Source organism: Manis pentadactyla, chromosome 5 (genome assembly GCF_030020395.1).
Source record: "Manis pentadactyla isolate mManPen7 chromosome 5, mManPen7.hap1, whole genome shotgun sequence".
Taxonomy (NCBI): domain Eukaryota; kingdom Metazoa; phylum Chordata; class Mammalia; order Pholidota; family Manidae; genus Manis; species Manis pentadactyla.
The window spans coordinates 167,378,205-167,399,288 of record NC_080023.1 but is presented as its reverse complement, the minus strand read 5'-3'; the positions used below and the strand labels follow the sequence as shown (position 1 = coordinate 167,399,288).

General features: G+C 44.2%; 1 long non-coding RNA gene and 3 other non-coding genes across 4 annotated transcripts; all 4 read right to left on the bottom strand.

Annotated features, from left to right (window-relative positions):
* Positions 1–17,303: 17,303 nt before the first annotated feature.
* On the bottom strand, positions 17,304–21,009 carry LOC118920726 (uncharacterized). Its single transcript, XR_008997999.1, has 5 exons — positions 20,853–21,009; positions 20,413–20,520; positions 19,243–19,365; positions 18,835–18,929; positions 17,304–17,546 (listed from the first exon to the last, which is right to left on the bottom strand). It is a non-coding gene; the product is annotated as an uncharacterized LOC118920726 (long non-coding RNA).
* LOC118920987 (small nucleolar SNORD12/SNORD106) lies at positions 19,077–19,168 on the bottom strand. The gene has a single exon (XR_005028145.2). It is a non-coding gene; the product is annotated as a small nucleolar SNORD12/SNORD106 (small nucleolar RNA).
* LOC118920989 (small nucleolar SNORD12/SNORD106) lies at positions 19,442–19,532 on the bottom strand. Its single transcript, XR_005028147.1, has one exon. It is a non-coding gene; the product is annotated as a small nucleolar SNORD12/SNORD106 (small nucleolar RNA).
* Positions 20,594–20,686, bottom strand: LOC118920988 (small nucleolar SNORD12/SNORD106). The gene has a single exon (XR_005028146.1). It is a non-coding gene; the product is annotated as a small nucleolar SNORD12/SNORD106 (small nucleolar RNA).
* Positions 21,010–21,084: the final 75 nt, after the last annotated feature.

Genomic DNA, 21,084 nt, shown 5'->3' with positions numbered 1-21,084 from the left:
GGCAAAGCTTTGAGGTTTCAGGGTCACCAGTCCAAGCTCTTTATACAAAGGAAAATGCTGGGGAGCTATTAATATCCTGTGATTCTGCCGGCAACGGTCACACGGTGGGAAAGTATTGCTGCTCCGTCTGTCCAGTCCCCTTCATGGGGACCTCACTCCTGCCCTATGGCAGGGGAGCCCCTATGGGTGCAGCTTAACCAAGGACAGCAGCCTCACTCTGAATGACCCCCAGGCTGCATGCACTCTCTGCACAGAAAACAGTACAGAAGTGCTCCCAAGACAGTCCTCCAGCAAGTTTAATAGTCTCCTGTGCTGTGATCTGGAAAAACATCACACCCAAAATGACTTTTTCCCTTCACTGCAGACTGAATTCCCAGCATTAGTTACTCAAACTTGTGGGAAGCAGCAAGGAACTAGGAGACAGGCTCAGACCAGGTCCAAACCCTGCTGGGTCACCTCAGCTGCCCAAAGCCCTCTCCTCTCTGGGCCATGCTTCTCTCATCTGCCGCAGCTCCAGTCTTGGGAGAAAGTAACCAGATTTGATGAGACTCCGGGCACGGAGTAGGTAGGTGATCGACAAATGTTAGGTCCCTTCGATTTTGAGTTTTAAAAAATTGCCTTCTTTTAAATGTATAAATTCCTGCAGAAAGCCCCGCTGTTGTCTCAGGGTAAAAGGAAGGGTCCACTCACTGTCCTCCCTAACAAAGGAAAGTTGGATCATATCCGCTTAACAAGGTGACAGAATTTTCGATTTTTGTCTCCAGTGAGTGTGAAAAGTTTACTCCTGGGATTTAAAAAGGGCAGAGTCCTCCGCATGAGTGACTCAACCAAGCAGCCCCTCGTTTCAGAGCGCGGTGGAGACCGCTCTGGCGCCAGTGTGCGGAACGCTCAGAGCCTGGTCAGGCGGCCGGGCCCGCGCGGGAAACCCCGCGGACTTTGTATCTGCGTCACAGATCGGGCCCCTCCGCCTCCGCCCACCTGCCCAAATTCTAACCTGCCCCCTGCGTGCCCCGCCGCCCCGTCCCTCCACGCCTCCCGGACCTCGCAAGCTGCTCCCCTCCGTCGGCCGGCTGCGTCTGTCCACACCGAGCCCTCTCCAGCTCCCTCGGCCGCCCTCCGAGGCCCGCGCGCGGTCCTTGCGCCCCCTCCGCCCCAGCACCCCCGACTCTTCACGCGTCCCTCTCCATGCTGCCGCCCCGACCCGCGCGCCTCTGTCCGTGCCCTGCGCACCCTTGTCTGCGCGCCCCCACAGTCCCCTGGTCCCCGTCGCGGCCTGCACGTCTGCGTCCCCAGACCGACCCTTCCCGGCCCGCTGTGCTGGGGCGGAGGCTGAGACCCGACCCCCGACCCCCAGACCTACCTCCTGCCTGTCACGGAACTGACATCCACCCCCATTCGTCCTACCCGAACTTGACATAGCTAGTGGTGGTGAAATACCAAGATAATGGTAATAATCAGCACTCTTCAGGGTTCCCCATTAGCCCCAGGCTCCAGGGAGGTACAGGCGATACAGAGATTCATCAAAGCAGTGTAATAGGTAGTGATAGTTTATTGTAACAGCAAGAATAACAGCCATAATTATAATAGCAATAATACCAACAATAGCTGCCAATATTATTAAAATAATAACAATATCCATAATCATTGCCAGGAAAGGAGCCAGGCTGTGTAGCAGGCTCTAGGTGTGTCATCAGTATTACTCAAACCTGAATCCCTCTGCTACACCTTTCTTTTTTGCTATATCCCTACCACCTTGATCATATTTCCTGAATATTTTTCTTTACATGGACTTACTTTTTAAATTTAGAATAATTTATTTGTTAAAAAAAAAAAAGAAAAAACTGGATCACTCCAGAGAACACAGGCCAGAGACTGGGAGAAAATACTTGCTAAAGATACATCTGCTAAAGGACTGTTACTGAAACTTACAAAGAATTCTTAAAACTCAACACCAAGAAAACAATCTGAAAATCGGCAAAAGACGTAAACGCACACCCCAGAGAAGAAGGTATACAGATAACAAATAAGTACATGAAAAGATGCTCAACATCAAATGTCATTAGGAAATTGCAAATTTAAACAAGGAGATACCTCTCCACATTAGAATGGCTAAAATCCAAAATATATCCACCACCAAATGCCGGAGAGGATATAGAGCCACAGGAAACTGCATACATTGCCAGTGGGAATGCAAAATGGTACAACCACTTTGGAGGACAACGCTAAATACACTTTTACTATTTGATTCAGCAGTCACGCTCTTAATTATTTACTCAAATGAGTTATTAACCCAAAGAAGTTGAAAACTTATGTCCATTGAGAAATCTGCACTTGGATGTTTATAGCAGCTTTATTCATAATTGCAAAAATTTGGAAGCAACCAAAATGTCCTTCAGTAGGTGAATGGATAAACTGTGATACATCCAGACAATGGAATATTATTTGGCGCTAAAAAGAAATGAGCTATCACTCCATGAAAAGACATGGAGGGATCATAAACATGAATTGTTACGTTAAAAAAGCCAATCTGAAAAGGCTACATACTGTAATGATTCCAACTATATGACATTCTGGAAAAGGAAAAACCATGGAGACGATGAAAAGATCGGTAGTTACCAGGGGTTAGGGAGAAGGAAGGATGAATAGGGGGAGCACAGAGGAGGTTTAGGGCAGTGAAACTATTCTGGGTGATGCTGTTATATTGAATACATGGCATTACTCACTGTCAAAACCCATGGGATGTACAACCCAGGAGTGAACCATAATGTAAACAGGGACCCTGGGTGATTGATGTGTCCCTGTAGTTTCATAATTGTAACAAGTGTACCACTCATTGTAACAAATGCTGGGGGATACTGATAGTGGGGGAGGCTGAGTGTATATGGGGAGAGGGGATAAATGGGAACTCTGCTTTCTATCAGTTTTACTGTGAATCTGAAACTGCTGTAAAAAATAAAGTCTATTTAAAAAGAAAAGATACCACTACCACAAATGGAAAGCCAGTAATATTTTTTTGTATTGAATGATAAGATTTTATTATGCATAGAAAGATAGGAAGGAAATAAATTAAAATGTTAATAAGGCTTATTTCTGGGTAGTAAGGTTGTAGATGTTTTTTTTTTAGGTTGTAGATGATTTTAACATTTATGTTTTTCAGATTTTTATTCCCAATTTTTTTGCATTAAGGAAGCATTACCTAGAAAAAGCTTAAAAATCCTGATTATAATGTAAATTATTTTGGTTTGTTCTTTTGTCTATGAAGGCAACTGAATGAGGATAAATAGTTTGTATTAGGAAGTCGTCTAGGGCCAGGTCCTCCAGTTAGCCCTGCGCTAAGTCTCCCTAAGCAATATCACAAGCAGATCACTTGTGGTAGTTTTTTTTATTATTAAAATATAATTGATAAAACATCTTATGATAGTTTCACATAAACAGCCCAGTGGTTTCAACATTCGCCCACATTATCAAGTCCTCACCCCCTCCATTGCGATCACTCTCTATCAACTGTAATAAGATGTTATAGAGTCATAATTGTCTTCTCTTGGCCATAAGCCAGTAATATTTTTAAAAAATAACAAGAGAAAGAAAGGCAGAAAGAAGACATGCAAGGGAGCTAAATACCATAAGTGAACTAAATGCTCATGTATTGGAGCAAAGGGCAATAAATATCAAAAGCTGATAAATCAGCAAATGTCCATGTAAGTACATTGTTTAGCTCTCTGGAAATAACTAGAAGAAATAGCTACAAAGGCTAGAAGTGCTTGTCACACCAACCAAGCATATAAAGATAGTCAACCTCCTAATAAGACATTTCAAATGCAAAAGTAGAGATATCATTTCTTACCAATTAGATAGTGAAGCTCAAAAAGGTTGATTTTTTTTTAAATAGAAGTGGGGAGGGTGTGAAGAAAGGGATACATGAGTAGGAAGTTGGTGGATAAGTACATCACTATAACCCCTGTGGAGGAGAGTTTGTATCTATCAAAATTATAAAAGCACATACGTTTTGAAGCAGGAATCCTTACAAGTAAAGGCACTCATGTGCAGAAAAAGTGAGTACAAGGTTCTTTGCTGCTTCACTGTAATAGCAAAAGGTTGGTACCAACCTCAGTGTCCCTCAGTAGAGGCTGGTTAAACCGATTATGATCCATCCCTACAATGGGACACTGTGCAGTCTCCTAAAATAATAAAGTGATTGCACATAGTGATAAGGAACATCTTCGAGATACATTGTTAGGTGAAAAAGCAAGGAGCATTACAGTGTTTATAGCATGTTATCATTTCTGTTTCATTTTTTAAGGATATTTACATTACAGGCAGACATATGCCCTGCATATGTCTGGAGGGAGATGTAATAAATTGTTAAGAGTAGTTGCCTTTGAGGAGAGAAGCTGGGTGGTAACTTCTGAAATTTCTACCTCATGCCTTTTATTCAAATAAATGTGGGGGAAAAGGTTGATTGCCTCTAGACAACTGAATATGGGGTGGGAAGGGTGGGGTAGATGGTGGCTTTTAATCATATATATCATATATATGTAACATGAACTATGCAGATATATAATATATTGATTTACAAATGATTTAACTACCAAGAAAGAGGAAAAAAGGAAGGAAAATAAGCAGAGAGACAGAGAGAGGGGTAATGTGTTGTAAGGGTCAGGTAGGGGCAGGCAGCCACCCCTGCCTGTGGCAGGCCCCTGAGCCCCCCACACACAAGGAGCAGCAGCCTCCTGGATTTTCCAGCCCCTGTTATCTGGTTTCTCTCTCTCCTGCCAGGTTTGGAGTATCCGAGTAACTAGTGACCCAGTTCCCAGAACATCTCCCTTGCTGTCCTTTTGTAAGGGACCTGGGAGCTGTGGGGCTCTTGGCAGATGCCACATCTGTGGGCACAAAGAGAAGCTTTTTCTTCTTTTAGTAGGGAAGGGGGACGCATCAGAAGGCAGGGCACTGTGCAGCTGAGGTGGAGTACCCCTCTCTCTGGGGTCTGGGCTGCAGGATGATGTGGTCTGTGTGGGGGCAGGTGGCTGGCCAGTCTCCCTTCACTGTTTACATCTGTCTCATATCTACATATCTGCTGCATTCACTATGCAGCAGTTATCTACTGCTGCATTGTGAATGACCTCCCCAGGACTTGGAGGTGGGAAGCAACAATTTATTATCACCCTTCATGGTCCAGTGCGTTGACCGGGCTCAGCTGGGTGGCTCTGGTGTGTTTGTGGGGGGGTCTGTCATGCAGCTACAGGTGGAGAGTAGCTGATGTTAAAGTCATCCCAAGGCTTGATGGGGCTGAATACCCAAAACAGCGTCCTCACTAACCTGTCTGCTGCCTCAGCTGAGGCGACTGGAACAACCCAGGACTAGCCGGCCATCTTTTTCTCACCATATAAAAGTGAGCTAGCTTGGGCTTCCTCACAGCATGGCCGTCTCAGAAGTGTCAAACTTCAACTGGCTTATCCCAGAGCAGTGTGCAAAAGCGCACAGGATGGGCAAGTGAATTTGGGATGTATTTGATGGATATGGTCACTACCTTAATTGTGGTGAAGGTTTCATGTATATACATATGTCAAAACTTACCAGAGTATACACATTAAATATGTGCCATACAGTGTACTTCAATTATATCTCAGTAAAGTTGGGGGAAATGGAATCAAAAGAAACAAAGAACAACAAAAAGACACAGTAGGAAGGATACACACAAACTTAACAATAGTTACCCTCGGGGAGTGGAAAGGAGGGCAAGAACTACAACTTGCTACATTGCGCAGCTTTCTAGTTTAAATTGTTTACAAGCAGATATTACTTAGGAGTTTAAGAAAAAGAGCAATTCATCTTTTGCCCCCAAGCCTCAGCCCAGCACTCAGAAGGCCTGTCTCATGCTCACAAATGGACCAGGTGGTTCTGCCAAACAAAGACACCTCCTGGATTGGAGCCAAGGGTTTCTGAGGGCAAATTCCCATCCAGAGACAATGAAAAATGTGCTCCCTCAGAACAGGGACTTTACTACACCTTATATCTACATTCCAGGCTGGTGTCCACACCAGATGATTGCCTAGAAAAATAATGGAGTCATTAATCTCTGCCCAGGACTGGGCTCTGCCTTCCAACTTCCCATCTGGGTAGTTAAACCAGCAGGCAGCCCCATATCAGCATCCATGGAGTCTGTGGGGCAGAGGGACACGCTGCACTTGGCTTCTCCAGGAGGGCAGTTTCCTGGGTGACGTCAGGACAAGCAAGCTGAGTGGCTAGGCCTAGCACATCGGGCAAACGGGGACCTGTTGGCAGGTCAGGGGGTGGGAACAGCTGTCTGAGCTTCTGCATTTGTGTGGTTGCCCACGTGTGCACTAGTTTCCTAACTGCACCCTAAACATTGGTTCCTTGAACACCACAAGAGTTGCTCCCCCCACAGCTAATCCACCTCTCCCCACAAATTTCTTCCTTCATCCAAGGCTGCACCAGGTTGTTTCAGGGAAGTGCCCCCACCCCGCCCCCAGACCTGGGAGGTAGATCACAGTTCAGCTCAGCTCTCAGTAGAGCGTGGTCCAGCATCAGCAACACTGGGGGAGCACTTGGAAATGCAGACTCTCAGGCCCCCTCCCAGGCTTCGCGAACCACAGTCTTCATTTTAACAAGATCTCTGGGGATGTGAACACATTAGTTCTCAAACCAGGCTGGACATGAGAAGCACCTGGAGAGAGTTCTTCATAATACCCATGCCTGGGATCCTCTGCCAAGATTTTGATCCACTGATCTGGAATATGATCTAGACATGAGTATTTTTTACAGTATAACATACTTAAGTACACTAAACGGATAGCATGGTATTTTTTACATTTGTGCATCCCCAGGTAGCCATCACCCAGAGAGTGGCATAGGGCATTTCCAGCACCCCAGAAAGTTCCCTTTTGCCCCTTCAAGGTGGGGTGACTAACTGTCCCGATTTGTCCTGGGCTGAGGGTTTTTTCCAGGACACGGAACTTCCAGCACTAACACCTAGGAGGTCCTGGGAAAAACTAGGCCAAGCTGGTCACTCTACTTCCAGGGTCATTCTCCAGCGCGCTCTCAAACGTAACCACTATTCTGATTTCTATCTAGCAGTAATTTTTAAAGTTCGCCAGATGACTCTAATGTGCAGCCAGGGCCAACCCTAGAGGGCCTCCGAATCACCTGGAGGCCTTGTGGAAACGCTGCTGTGCCTCCCTGACTTCCTAATTCAGTAGGTCTGGAGTGGAATTTGCATTGCTAACGAGTTTCCCAGGTGCTGCTGGTCCAAGGTCCTCATTTTGAGAACTACAGGTCTAAGCCAGTCCCAATAATTCACCTCCTCTTGCCAGGGTCTGGTTTAGACTTGAGCCCATGATACACTTCTGGCCAAAGAGACATGAGGAGGAGATTGCTGGGAGCTTCTGAGGCAGCATTCCGGTAAAGTCTGCTAGAGTGGTACCCCGGTCTGTGCAAATCAGCAGCTGTAGGCTGGGGGTGGGGGCGGTGTGGGGGTGTTGCTCCTGAGAGAGCTTTTCCCACCATTGGAGAGGTGAGTGCCAGAGGATGTTCTTTTCCTTTGAAAGCTCAGTAGTGCCTGGGTGTGGTCCCCGGAGCTGGGTCATGACCTTGAGGCAACAAGTCTGAGGACTGACCAGGGAACGCCCAGGATGGGGCAGAGGACAGGAGATAGCCTGAGTCCTGGAAAAGTGGTTGAACTGCTGGATCAACCAGCCCTGAGCAGCCTCCTTGGGAACGTCCTTCCTTTTCGTTTAAGTCGCAGATGATTGAGTTCTCCCTGATTCACGTTCAAAAGCATGTAATACTGTTATTCCAAGTGTGGCCCCAAACCAGCGGCAGCATCCGGGTCCCCTGGCAGCTTGCTAATGTCAAATTGCAAAGTGAAAGCAATTTAATGAGTCTGATGTTCCTTATTCAAGGGGAAACGGTCCACAGACTTGGGGAGCACTGTGTCATGAGGACTTAGGGCAGAGAAGTTTCATAGAATGTTTAGAAGAGGGAACTCAAATGGCATGATTAGCTAGGAGGTGGGGTCTCCTCATAAGGCTAGCAGGTCCTATTTTCTCGGATAAGGTAGATAAAGCTAAGCTGGAGCATCGTGACTGGCATGTGTATGTCGAGTTTCCTTGACAGGTGTTTCCTGTAAGTGCAGGGTGACTTCTGTTTAGATTTGTGACATGGGCAGGGCCACTGAGATGGCCTCCATTTTATGGGTCCTGCTTTAGGATTTAACTCCTTTCACAAGAATTGCAGAATCTCAGGCCACCTTAACATGAGACCAAGTCTGATAAGGGTTTGTTAGTGATACATGTCTGGAGCCCAAGTTCCATCACAGAACAGCCGAAGTTCACCAGCAGCTGAGGTAGAATATTGGACACAATGCTGTGCAGCTTCACCAAGCTCTTCCCCATCTCAAAGCCTTTGCACTTTCTGTTCCTACTCCCAGTATGCTTTTCCCTTTCAGATTTTCTCATGCCCAGCTCCTTCTCATCCTTCGGGTCTTGACTCACATGCCACATCCTCAGAGAGGCCCCCCCCTCAAATATCATAACCAAGTAACCCTCTGGTCATTTTCTTTCCCATCCCCCTATTTTATTTCCAATAGTACTTACCACTGTCTGAAATTATCTTCTCTGTATTTGTTTGCTTTTTTATTGACTGTCTGTCCAACTAGAATGAAAGCTTTATGAGATCAGAAGTCTGCTGGGGAGCCTAGAAGCAATGAGTACACTTAGTACCTAGATCTTGGTTTTTACAATAAAAGGAACCAGGGCTCCTTGAAGAAATGATTGATTTCAGGGCTGGAATAAGGAAAGTGAAAATGATCCAGTTAGCATCAACACTAATGGGACACATTGACATCAGTTGTCTCCTGATATCCTGTACCAAGAAGGACACAACAATATTGCTGTGTATTCTTGCCCAACAATGTATAACCTGAACCCATTCATGAGGAAACACCTTGCAAATCTAAATGGAGGAACACTTCACAAAATAACTGGCCCATACTCTTTAAAAATGGCAAGGTCATGAAAGACAAAGACTGAGGAATTGTTCCAAATTACAGAGAGACTAAAGAGACAGGACAATTAAAGGTAACGTGAACTTGATTGGCTCTTGGACCAGAAAAAGGATATTAGCAGGAAAATTGGCAAAATTTGAATGAGGTCTACAGAACAGATCACTGGTTAGTTTGTTTTCAATTGAAGTATCACTAATATGACAATCTTGATCAGTGGTTCTTAAAAGATGGTGCTTAAGACCTTTTCAAGGGGTCTGCAAGGCCAAAGCTATTTTCATAATAGTAGCTAGATATTATTTATCTTTTCCACTATGCTGACATTTACACTAATGGAATAAAAGCAGTGGTGGGTAAAACTGCAGGCTCCTTAGCAGAAAACAAGGTAGTGGTGCCATATTTTACATACTCTTTACCCCTACACATCCACAATAGAAAAAAAAAAAGGAGAGAAAAGAAAAGAAAGCTGGTTTCACTTAGGAATGTCCTTAAGAAAGCTGTAAACATTACTAATTTTTTAAAATCTCAATTGTTGAGTAAATTAATTTTTTAAATGGTGTGTGACAAAATGGGAAGTATATCTAAATTGCTTCTACTGCATATCAAAGTGTAATGGTTGCATCCAGGAAAAGCATTTGGGTGGCTATGGTGTAAGTGGTACTAGATGACTTCATGGAATACCATTTTTACTTGAAATAATGATAGACAAATTCTGGTTATTCAGACCTACATATTTGACAGATATTTTCTCTGTCACAAGACAACGTTCCTTAAATATAAGTGTGTTTAATGCAGCCAGGACAAGTTAATCTTTCTCTATTTGAACTCTACCACACTTGGCCTATGATATCCCCTTCACTCTCTGGGTGCTTGCTGTTCTCCAGCTGAGGAAACTGAGGCTCAGAGAGGTAAAGCAACTGATCCAGAGTCACACAGCTTGAGAATGGCTGGGACTTTCCACTCCCAAAAGCAATAGTCTGTCAAGATCATCATGCACTGCTATTTACAGACTGATGATTAAAAATCAATTAAATAATCCAGTGCTCCTGTAGGGGTGGTTTTCTTTAGCATCTTTGGATTGGCACATCTTACCTAGGATCTGTTAGTTTCTGCATTGTTGAGTATTTTTAAAAGTTTAGCATTGTGTGGGTCTGGCAATGAGTTACTGCCATTATTATTATTAATTAGAGCTATTAATTAACTACTATATAATAAACAATTATAAAATGACAGTTTTTGCTAATAAAAGGTACTGCTTGAAAAAATAATATCAGGCTGAGCACTTTTCTCTGGCTTCAGCTGAAGTCCGCCAACCGGTCAGCTTTTCCAGTAATAATCAGCATATCAGATTTTCACTAGAAAGAACCTCTCAACTTAGGTTTGCATTTGTGTAATTAGGGACTCAGCATACTGAAGGAGATCATTTAAAAAGGAGAAGGGAGGAAGAAGAAGAAAAACCACAATTATTTTAAGTGGATCTAAGAGAGGGCAGTAACTCTATTTTTCCACTTTTTCCAGATTAAAAAAATAAAATAAAAAGCCTTAGGGGCAGCACCCCATGGTTAAATTAGATAAGCATGCCATTAAGTTGCTAAGTCCATTCACTCTCCCGTTTAGCTATAATATCTTGGGTAGTCATTAAGTTTGTCCATTGAACAGATCTTTGCTGAGCATCTTCACTGAGTTTTCATACCAGACATTTCCCACACTTCATCTTTGCAGCAACCCAGTGAGGCATTTTTATGAGGCCCATTTTATAGGCAAGGAATGATTACATGATTTCCCAAGGTCCACAGCTGGGAAGTGATAGATCCCCGGATGGCAATCCACATGGGATTTGCATATGGGGCAGGAGCGGGGGTCTGGGGACTGACCCTGACACATATATATATACCTTCCCTTCACTGCAACACCCTAGCCCCCATGGGAGCTGGGACTTTTCCTAATTACAGCAATAATCTAATAGAGATCTAATAATCCAGTAATTAATAATAATAATAATAGTCTAATCTGAAGAGTTGTTTTATATTTTAATATTAGCTGTTTCCTAAGTTTTTACATATTTTTCATAATAGTCATTTACATTATTTTTATATTCTGAAACATTGCATATTCTTATGTCCCTCCTGACACGCTGTAAGAATCATCTTTTTTTAAGATGATATGAAAAATTTTATTTATATCTCAAATTTTGCCTGAAAGCCATTTTATCTTAAAATGGAAGCTATCTTTGAAAATGGCGTATTCTAATGATAAGCCCATTGCCAGCAGGAGTCCACATTCTAAAGAAAAGTCCATCTCGGGCATTGCTGGAGGGGAGTTCTCTGCTACTCCTCCACAGGACAGGACTCCGGACCAGATGTCAGGAGAAACTCACGGGGGGGTCCTTGGACAAATCAAGCTCTCTGTCTCTCTGGAGCTGTTTCCTCATCTCTACAGTGGGGCTATGGTAGGGAGGCTAGAGTCTGGAAACCACAGGTAGATAAAGCTTGATCTCATTCCCCATACAATTCTAGTCTGAAAAATTAATCAGGTAGTTGGTAACTTGGCTGTGAACTACTTTAGAACAGACACTGAGGGATAATTATCCATTTTATCACCTCTTTGACCCAGCTCAACGCTTTGCTCCTTAGGGAATGTTCAGGAACTGCTTCTTAAAATGATCCTAATTAAACTCTAGGGTGCGGGTGCTAGTATTCACTAGAATTTTGCTCCTAAGAACAAGTCGTGTAAAAATGTAAAACTAGTGTTTTGTTTTGTTAATATGGTCAGTACACTGGCAGGCACAGAAAATACATTTAGCAACATATCCTGCAATTGCTGTGGAAAAGCAATAGAAAGGAGAGCAGACCACGGTCTGTGTCAGAATGAAGATGCCATGCCTGTCAGGAACACGCAGCAAACAGCTCTGGGAGGCCATTTACAGAGAGGTTATTTTGGAACCCTTGGGTTCGCATCCCAGCTCAGCTTCTGCACCCCACTGGAAATGCAGTAACTAGCAGAGTATAATTTGAGAATAAAACAAGGGCATGCTCAAGATACAAGGAAACCTCAAGGGCTAGTGAGGCACCCTGGAGCTGGAAGTAGAAGGGGTCGCTCCTAAACCGGAAGGTGCCACGGAGGGGGCAGCTGCCAGAGCCCAGAGGGAGAGACAGGTGTAGTTCCGGGAGAAGCCCACAGGGTGGAGCCCGTCCCCACTCCCATCTCCTGCTGAAGCTCCCAGCACAGGCCTAGGAGCTGTCAACGCAGCCCGCGCTCCAGAAGCATTGAGAAAGGCAGACTAGAGAGAAGAGGGCATGTACGTGGGCAAGGAGAGACACTGGCAGAGTCGTTTACTGACTGTGGCTTAGGTAAGTCACTTCCCCTCTCTAAATTTAAGTTTCCTTACCTGTAAGTTGGAATAATAATATTACCTCCCTTGTAGAGCTGAGGTGCAGAATCAATTATTCATAACATTGTAAAGTACCTAGCATGGGGTCTGGTAGGAAATTTCGAAAATGGCAGTTATTGCTATGATGATGATGATACGATGAAGACTCAATTAGGGAAAGTTGGGACTTAGAGAGGTATGTTTGGACTTGACTGAAATGGTGGGACAATGAAATAAATGTTCGAGGCAGCCTAGCAGGTCCTGTGATAGCTCCTCTAGCTGTGAAAACATCAGGTCAACCTGGGCAGAGCCAAAATGACATCAAAGTCCCAGTGTGCACATGCCTACATTTTACCGTTGGAGCAAAAAAAATGCTCTCACCTCAGGACTACCACCATCCCAAGCCTTCCTTCTGCCTGCAAACTGTGGCCCTGGGGTGCTGGTCTGTTTTTCCAAAAGGACCATTTGTTTAAATGAGCCTGCCAAGTAAAAGGATCCAGATTTCTCCTCTTCTCTCTTTAAAAAAGCTGCAGATGTAAATGCTCTCAAGGTGGTCTGCCATGACTAATCAGTAGAAAAAAGACAGTCACCTACTAAACAGACCTGCAATTAATTAATATTGGGACCTCCAGAGGGTTGATGTGGGGATGGGCTCATGGTGAGACCCACGGGCCTGACAATTTTACCCAACTGGTTTTGAAACCAGTTTGGAAACTGTCAGGAAACCCCATTAGCCCCAATTTCCTCTCAGACAATCTTAGAGGACAAATCCAGGTTAACCAAGAATATGAAAGTCACTCAGCTGGTACAAGGTCCACAGAGGCTTCATTGTAAAGAACAGATGTCAGTGTCCCAAGCCAGTTGCTCTCAGAATGAGGTTGCCAGATTTAGCAAATAAAAATAGAGAATGCCCAGGTAAATTTTGAATTTCAGATAAACAACACATAATGTTAACTCCATCCCAAATATTGCATGGTACAAACTTGACACTGAAAAATTATTTGCTGTTTATCTGAAATTCAAATTTACCTGGACATCATGTGTTTTCTCTGGACCAGGAATGACAACAGTAGGGCAGAGAGGCACACAGATCAAACTGCAGAGGTCTCCAACTGGCGGCCGTAAGGAAGTTCATTGCACAGTCTTCACAGTTTATAAAACTGGAATCAGTTACCAACATTTTAAAGATTTCTGGCTTCCACTAAACTGGGAAGCTCCAAGTATGCTGGTAGTAGCAAGCCCACTGTAACACCATGGGGATAGACTGGATCGTGGGAAAATTGAAAACTGATTTCTGATTTGTCAGACGGAAGGTATCACGGATAAATTCATTTTTGGCTGGTTTGTTGCAGAAGCTTAGTGATTGCCCAGGCAAGAGCCCATGCTTCAGGCCTGGAGAACTTGCCCTTTCTCAGGCTCTGCTGCAGCAGTTGACTTCAGACCCCACAAGTGCTGGCTGCAAGATCTAAAAAGCTTGGCCCCTGCAACGCCACTGCTAGGTCTTCCCCTTCCTAGCCCAAGGGTGGAGGCTTTACTCCATAGGCTGGAGAAAGATATGCCCACAGTGCCCCCTACAGACATCAACTGGAGCTGCAAGTCCTGGATGGGATCCCCAGCACCATCTTCCCTGGCAATTGTGTTGCCACCATTAGGAGTGAGGCAGGTAACATCTACAAGGAGGAGAAAAAGGAAAAACTGAAAAATAGTGAGCACTTAAGGAGATTATTCTATGTTCCAAGCAGAATTATAAGTGGTCCTTTGCTCCCCAAAATATCCCCATAAGGTGGGTTCCATTATGTCTCTATGTTTCAGATGAAGAAATTGAGGCTCAGAGAGGTGAATCACTTGCTCAAAGTCATGGCTAATAAGGCAGAGCCAGGATTCAAACCCAAGAAATCCAATTCCAGAGCCCACACTTTTAAAAAATATTTGTTTAATTATCATACAATAAAATTGACTTTGGGGCAGAGTACAGTTTTATGAATTTTAACATACATATAAATTCATGTAACCATCACAATAAGGATACCCCAAACTTCCTTTTGCTATTCATTTACACTCACCCATACCCATCTGAACTTCCGGCAATCACTGATTGTCCCCCACCACTGTAGTTTTACCTGAGAATGTGAAACCAGTGGAATCATGTAGTGTGTAACCATTTGAGACTGGTTTCTCTCACTCAGCATAATGTCTTTGGAGTCATCCCAGTTGTTGGTTGTATCACTAGTTTGTTCCTTTTTGCTCAGATGAAGATAGACATTACTGACTGAACACCAAATGCTGTTTTGACATCCCATTTGATCCTCACAGTAGGTAAGAAGAGAAGGTAATGTTGTCATGCCCATTTTTGTCTTGTTGAGCATCTACTGTGTACAGGAAATAGCTCTAGAAACTGCAGGGAATGCAGAGAACAGAAAACACTCCTTGTTCTAGTAGAAGGCAGTAAGTTGGAGAGAAAAAAGAAGGCGCTTTGGAGTCAAACAATTCAGAATTCTTGACCCAGTTCTCTTATTTAGAGCTGGGAACAGTGGCTGTCTGAGTCTCCATCCTCATCTGTAAATCGTCATAAGCATCACACCAGTTCTCTCCTCACAAGGGCTGTCGTGATGAGTAACAAAATGTACACTTCAGTGCCTTGGCTTAGCACAGTATGGCCACAAGGCAAGTGTCTGATTCATTCCTTCATTTAACAGGTTATTTCTTGAGTGGCCTCCTACCATGTGCCCGGCTGTGGAGATGTCAAAGACAAACAGGAGGAAGAGTTGCTACCTACATGTAGTCCTGGTTTAATGGAGGATGGTAGACAGATGATAAACAGATATGCTAAATATACATACAATGTATATATACCATACATATATAGCCACTCTTAGGCAGTGACAAGTAATATGAAAAATACAAGGTAAGGTAATTGAAAGGGCAGAAATTATTTTAGATAGTCTCCCAGGGAAGGTGACATTTGAGTAAAACCCCTGCTTGAAACAAAAGAGGGGACCATGCAGAGATCTGGAGGTGGGGATGCGGGGAGCTGCATTGGTCATTCCAGGCAGAGGAAACAGCAAGTGCAAAGATCTAAAGTGACAGAAGTTAGGAGGCTGAAGGATATGGAGAGAAGACAGGCAGGTGAGGCCAGAGATGGAGAGAGAGGAAGATGGTGCAGGCCATTGACTCTGGCTTTTAGAGGTGGGGAGACATTGGAAGGTTTTGGGCAGGGCAGAGGCATATATTTGATTTTCAAGATTTCTCTGGCTGCATGAGATGACCGGGGGCAATGGTGGAAGCAGAGGCTGACAATCAAAGCTTAGATGGTGACAGCTTAGGTCAGGGAAGTGGCAGCAATGGAGGTGGTAACGGGTGAATTTCACATATATCCTGAAGGTATTACCAATAGGTTTTGCTGATGGCTTCACACAGGAAATGAAAGCAAAATATCCTTCAAGAACTCCAAGATTTTGGGCTGAGCTACTAAACTGTGTTGCCTGTACCTAGGATAGAAATGATTGCATTAAGAGGCAGCCTTGGGAGGAAGGTTATCAGCTCAAGTTTGGACACATTAAGTTGAATGCATGAAAGGCAAAACAAAATTGTCTGGAAATACAGGTTGGGGCCACAGTGAGCTTTCAACGTCTTGATGAAACTGAGGGAGGTTCTTGCAGCTGATGTTCAAAATGTCAAAACAGGCCTTTTAATTGTTGAGCTCTTTATCTTTTGCTGGATAAATGAGCCCTTAAGTTTAGTGACTTGAAAAACATCTAACCTCATTATTCTGTAGGTCAGGAACCCAGGCACACATTAAGTGGATCTTGTTTCAGGGTCTCTCGAGTGTTTAACAGGTGTTGTCACCAAGGAGTGAAAAAGATACGCTTCCAAAGTCAGTTGGCAGGACTCAGCTCCTGCATTGCCTGGAGGCCACCTGGTTATGTGGACATCAAGGCAGCTTGCTTCATTAAAGTGATCAGGGTGAGGAATGGGAAAGACAGGAAGAGAACCAGCAGAATGTCGTCTTTTATAATCTCTGTTGACATCCTCTTAATGGCATTTTCTCGTCAGAAGCACTAATGTAGCACGCTCATGGGTAGACTAAGGGTGGCAATTACCAGGGGCCATCTTAGAAAGCATAATACAAACAGCCCAGTGTGGATGCCTTCTTTGTACACTATGTAAAACTGCATGGGAGGAGCAGGGGAGGCAACATGGAACCAGATTAGCTTTCAGGCCATTGTAATTTTCCATAGCTCAGCATTACAAATACTCAGTATTATCAAGCACAACCCCCATGACGATTAATCTCATACATTAGCTGTAAATAGCCCATGACTGAATGTACACAACTGTGGAAAAAATGGAAATTTCTGACCAAGAGTCCCACCTGGCTCAACAGCACCCATTGTGTATATTAAGAGCCTGCTTTGCATGCTTGAGGGCAAGATGTTTCCCGGTAACAGGGCCACTTGTCAGTACTGGGAGTACCTGCCTAGGGGAGGGCCCATCCCCTCCTTCGGATGGGGTCCACCAGTCACCAGACTCACCCAAGGTTCCTCCTGGTGCTAGGGGTTGGGAAGTAGAGGGCCACCAGGAGAGTGAGAGGCGTGGGGCCCCAGTACTCCTGGAAGATTAAGATTAAGTGTGCCAGCAGGGAGCCTGGAGAGCGAGGTAAGCCTCACGGGAGACCTAGAACTGTGACACCAAGACCCCCTTTCACCCCCATTTCTTGCCCTTGCCTTTAACTTGCCCGGGGAGGGGAACCCCCTCCTCCCGGAGTAACAACCCTGTTCTGAAATGCCTGCGTAAACAAGTGATCTGCCTTCCATCCCCTCTCCCTCTGCCTTGGAATTTGACCTCTGCAGATACTTGGTTGTTTCTTACTAATGCTGTTCAATGTTTCTCTCTTCTTTAACAAATACAGGAACATTTTGATTTAAAAGATTTTTTATTTTTCTCCAGATAGGCTACAATGCTAGAAATTTTACCAGTTTAAGAATAATCCTTGACTATTCAAAACAGGCACAAGCTTTCCAATTCTTCAGTCCTCAGGTAACAAAATAGCCTTGATATTGACTCAATCACAACCATTAACACTGTCTCAGGAAAACACAGGGTCACAGGGTCAACCTTTTTCAAGAGGCCTTGTATTCCAACACCATAGTTGAAAGACTTTAAAAAGAAAAAAGGTAGATCACAATTAGTACTTCATTCTGATGTAAAGTGCCTATTTAGGTTCTGGGAGCATCTGGTTAAGACTCTAGGAAGCCCAGAGACTTCCTATCTCTTACTAGGCTGCACCTCACTGAAGCCAACTGTACCTGTATGTCAAAATGTTCAACCTCAAAATAAAGCCTTTCCAATTACATACAGGCAAGGAGAAATCCAGGACCACACCAAAAGGTCTTTCCACTGACTTTAGAGGGACTAACACAATATAAGACACTTGAAACAAATGGGGGTATCTGAATATTAAGTGCATAAGCCAACATCAGACACTATTCTTAGTTGCCAAGGACGTTATGTGAGAGATCTTTCTTGTATTTACATGAATCTAAAAGAAAGATACATGGTTTTAGTCAGGAAAGCAACAACTTGCTTTCAAATGGCAAAAACTATGCATTTATACAAAGTAAAATATTTTAAATTAGGGTAATGAGTGATCACTGACATTAATGCCAACTCTTCTCCATGCCAGATTTTTCCTAAGTGGGGGACAAACCACCCACGAGGCACATCTATTAGTGAGCAACCACACGAATTTCGGGTGGAAGCAAGCTGTCGTTGGTATTGCTTCTCCCACCTCTTCTACTAAAGCAGGATACTAGGCATGCCAGGGGATACCATACCATGGACCAACTGGACAGAAGCAACCAGTAAGTTAGTGCAATTTATTAAGGGGCTGTACACATCAACTTAAAGGCATACAATCAAGGTCTGATTTGGTCAGAGGGGTCAGGCTTAAATCTTACTCCTTAGCATGGTTAATCTGATGGGGAGTTAAGTTTCAGACATGTCATCAGACACACCACCTAGTGCCCAAAGGATACAGAATCAGTGTTTCAGGGGGCAGAAGGTACATACTAGCCTGTCTCTTTGGCTCATGAAGTGAGCTGCCATGCTGGAGAGAGACCCATGCAGTTTGAAGTAAGGGTGGCCTATAGCCAGCAGTATGAGGAACTGGAATTTTTGTACAAGATCCACAATCAATTTGAATCCCAACTCCAATGTGACGTGGAGCTTCTATTACCTGACAGGGCAGAATTAACTATTAACTTTTTTCCCCTTTCTTGAAAGACCTAGTAGTACCAGTAGGTCAGCAGTCCTGCTGAAGATTCACTTCTTCCATTTTATGTACCAACTTGGAACTGGGTCCCCAGGTTACTCCTAAGCGGGTACACTTAACAATCATCTTATTAGGGAGTCGATACCCTGGTAACACCATTTGCAGAAACCTCACCTGTCTGTTACAGGACAGAATGTGAACCAGGCTGACGTGAAGCTTAGGCTGCAATCAACCTAAGTTACTGCCCGGGTGCACACCTGGCTCCTGACCTGTAAAAAGTTAACAGAAAGAGCAAGATGAAGGACCTTTATGCTGAGGGGGTAGAACACCCATAGAGCAAGCCCAATTCCCACGAAAAAAACCCAAATAGAAAGCAGTCTGTTAGTGGTAAGCAGCAAACAGAGGTGATCTCTGGGGCCAATGCATCAGACAAAACTGGCTAATAGTTCAGTTAGATCAACAAGGTCGATCTGATGGGGAAAAAAGCTATGTCATCAGCTACAATGGCCATAGCTGAGTCACAGGAAGTTGAAGTTAAGACTGCAAGGGGCATAACCCTGTATTTAAAAAAGCAGTTACTACCTCTTCCCTACTCCAAAGCCTGTATCTATTCAGTCACGTGGGCACAGGTACTTAGAAGCCAGATGGGACAATCCTTCCCCACTCCTGGTCCATTCAGAAGTCCACTTTCAGCCAACTGTAAACCTGAGATGAAAACATTGAAACATGAGTTCCAATCAGCTAGAAGTCCAAGGGAGTAGGGGACAGAGAAGCTGCTCAAACAGGTGTATCAGACGGAAACTGGCTTAGTTAAGTTAGATCAACATGGTCGATCTGTCGGGGAAAAAAGTTCAGTCATCATATACACCAGTAGGAAGCTCTTAGCTTGTACAGAAAAAGCCCTGAACCAGGAGTGAGATTTTGGTCTTTTATACCTGCAAATTCACTCAGTATTTAAACACCTGAGTCCTGCTGTTGGCAGTAAGAAAATAGGATCTAAAACAAGGATTGCTGCCATCCGAGCTTACATTTGATACAGTCCAGTGACTGGCAAGTTGTAGTGGAAATGGCTGACTTTTAATGAGGCGAGAAAGCAACCACCGTTTTTAACCAGGTGAGGATGTTACATATTCACGTGTCACCACTGAACACATGACTTAAAGGAACACTATGGGACAGCAAGGTTTAAAAACATGTCCAAGGTGTCCTGCCCCAAGGGCATCATTCCCAGACTCAAGCAAATTTAGAAGTTAGGCAGTTGGGAATTTTTGAGTGGCTATGTGAACCGAAACAGATTTGACTTTTCTTAAAAAAAAAAAAAAAAAAAAAGTCACATTATTTACTTTTAAGACTTAAATGCCTAATAAAGCTAATCAAAAAACAAAACTTATCAAGAAAGCTCGATCGACAAACATTAAGGAATGGAACCCAAAAATGTGCTTTAGGGGGCATTAAAAAAACTAACACCTACTCACAAAATTACTCCACTTCTCTATTATTTCTCTTAAGATTGTTTCTTCAACAAGTCTAATAGGTACATTTTTGAGAATTAAATACAATTCAATACAATTCTCAAAAATGTATTGTTAAAATTTTATTAAAATGAAAGCATACAGAATACACCTAGTACCTAAAATATACTTAAAACTAGCTACCGTTAAATCTTCAATTTTTTCTCCTAGTTCGCCTAGTAAACCAAGAGGCTCTTCAGAGCACGCGTTTCCCACAATAGGCTTGGAGACAAATGCTTACCAGAGGCCAGGAGGCCGAAGACTGCACATGTCCACACCGGGTTCCCTGGGAAGCCCAGCAGTCACCTCCTCGTCCCAGATCCATTCTGTACCCAGTGATAGCGCTAACCTGCGAAGCAACATAAGCAGGCCATCAATCGCCATCTTCCCAGGTGGAAAAACAGCACGGTCGGCCTATAGAGGCCGGCGTGTCAGAACTAACTGGCTAAAGTGTTCAAAGACATCAACATGGTCGATCTGATGGGGAAAAAAGTGAAGTCATCATTTACACCAGCCAAGGATTCCTCAGATCTGTGCGCAGGGCGCGGTTCTTCCCAGCTCTAAACCATCTCCCCCACGACCCTAAGGCCTATTTAAGGGTCAGAAGAGGGAAATCCAGGCGGGGAGGGAGCCACGGATAGGAGAGACGGCAAAAAAGTGAACAGCGTGTTCTCCACTTACCACACACAGTAGTAAACCTGAGTTCCCAGGGCAAGACGACATCCGCTATAAGACGATTACACCGCCTAACGAAAGTGGACGCGCAGCCAAGGCGAAAGAACGAGCGCGACCCCGGAACCGCCTTATATAAGCAGAGGGCGCCCTTGCGCTTGCGCACTGGGCCCGAGGCGATTCCCTTTCTCTGCCACGCCCTTCCCCTGCCGCGCGCGCGCTCTGAGCCTTCCAGCCGGAA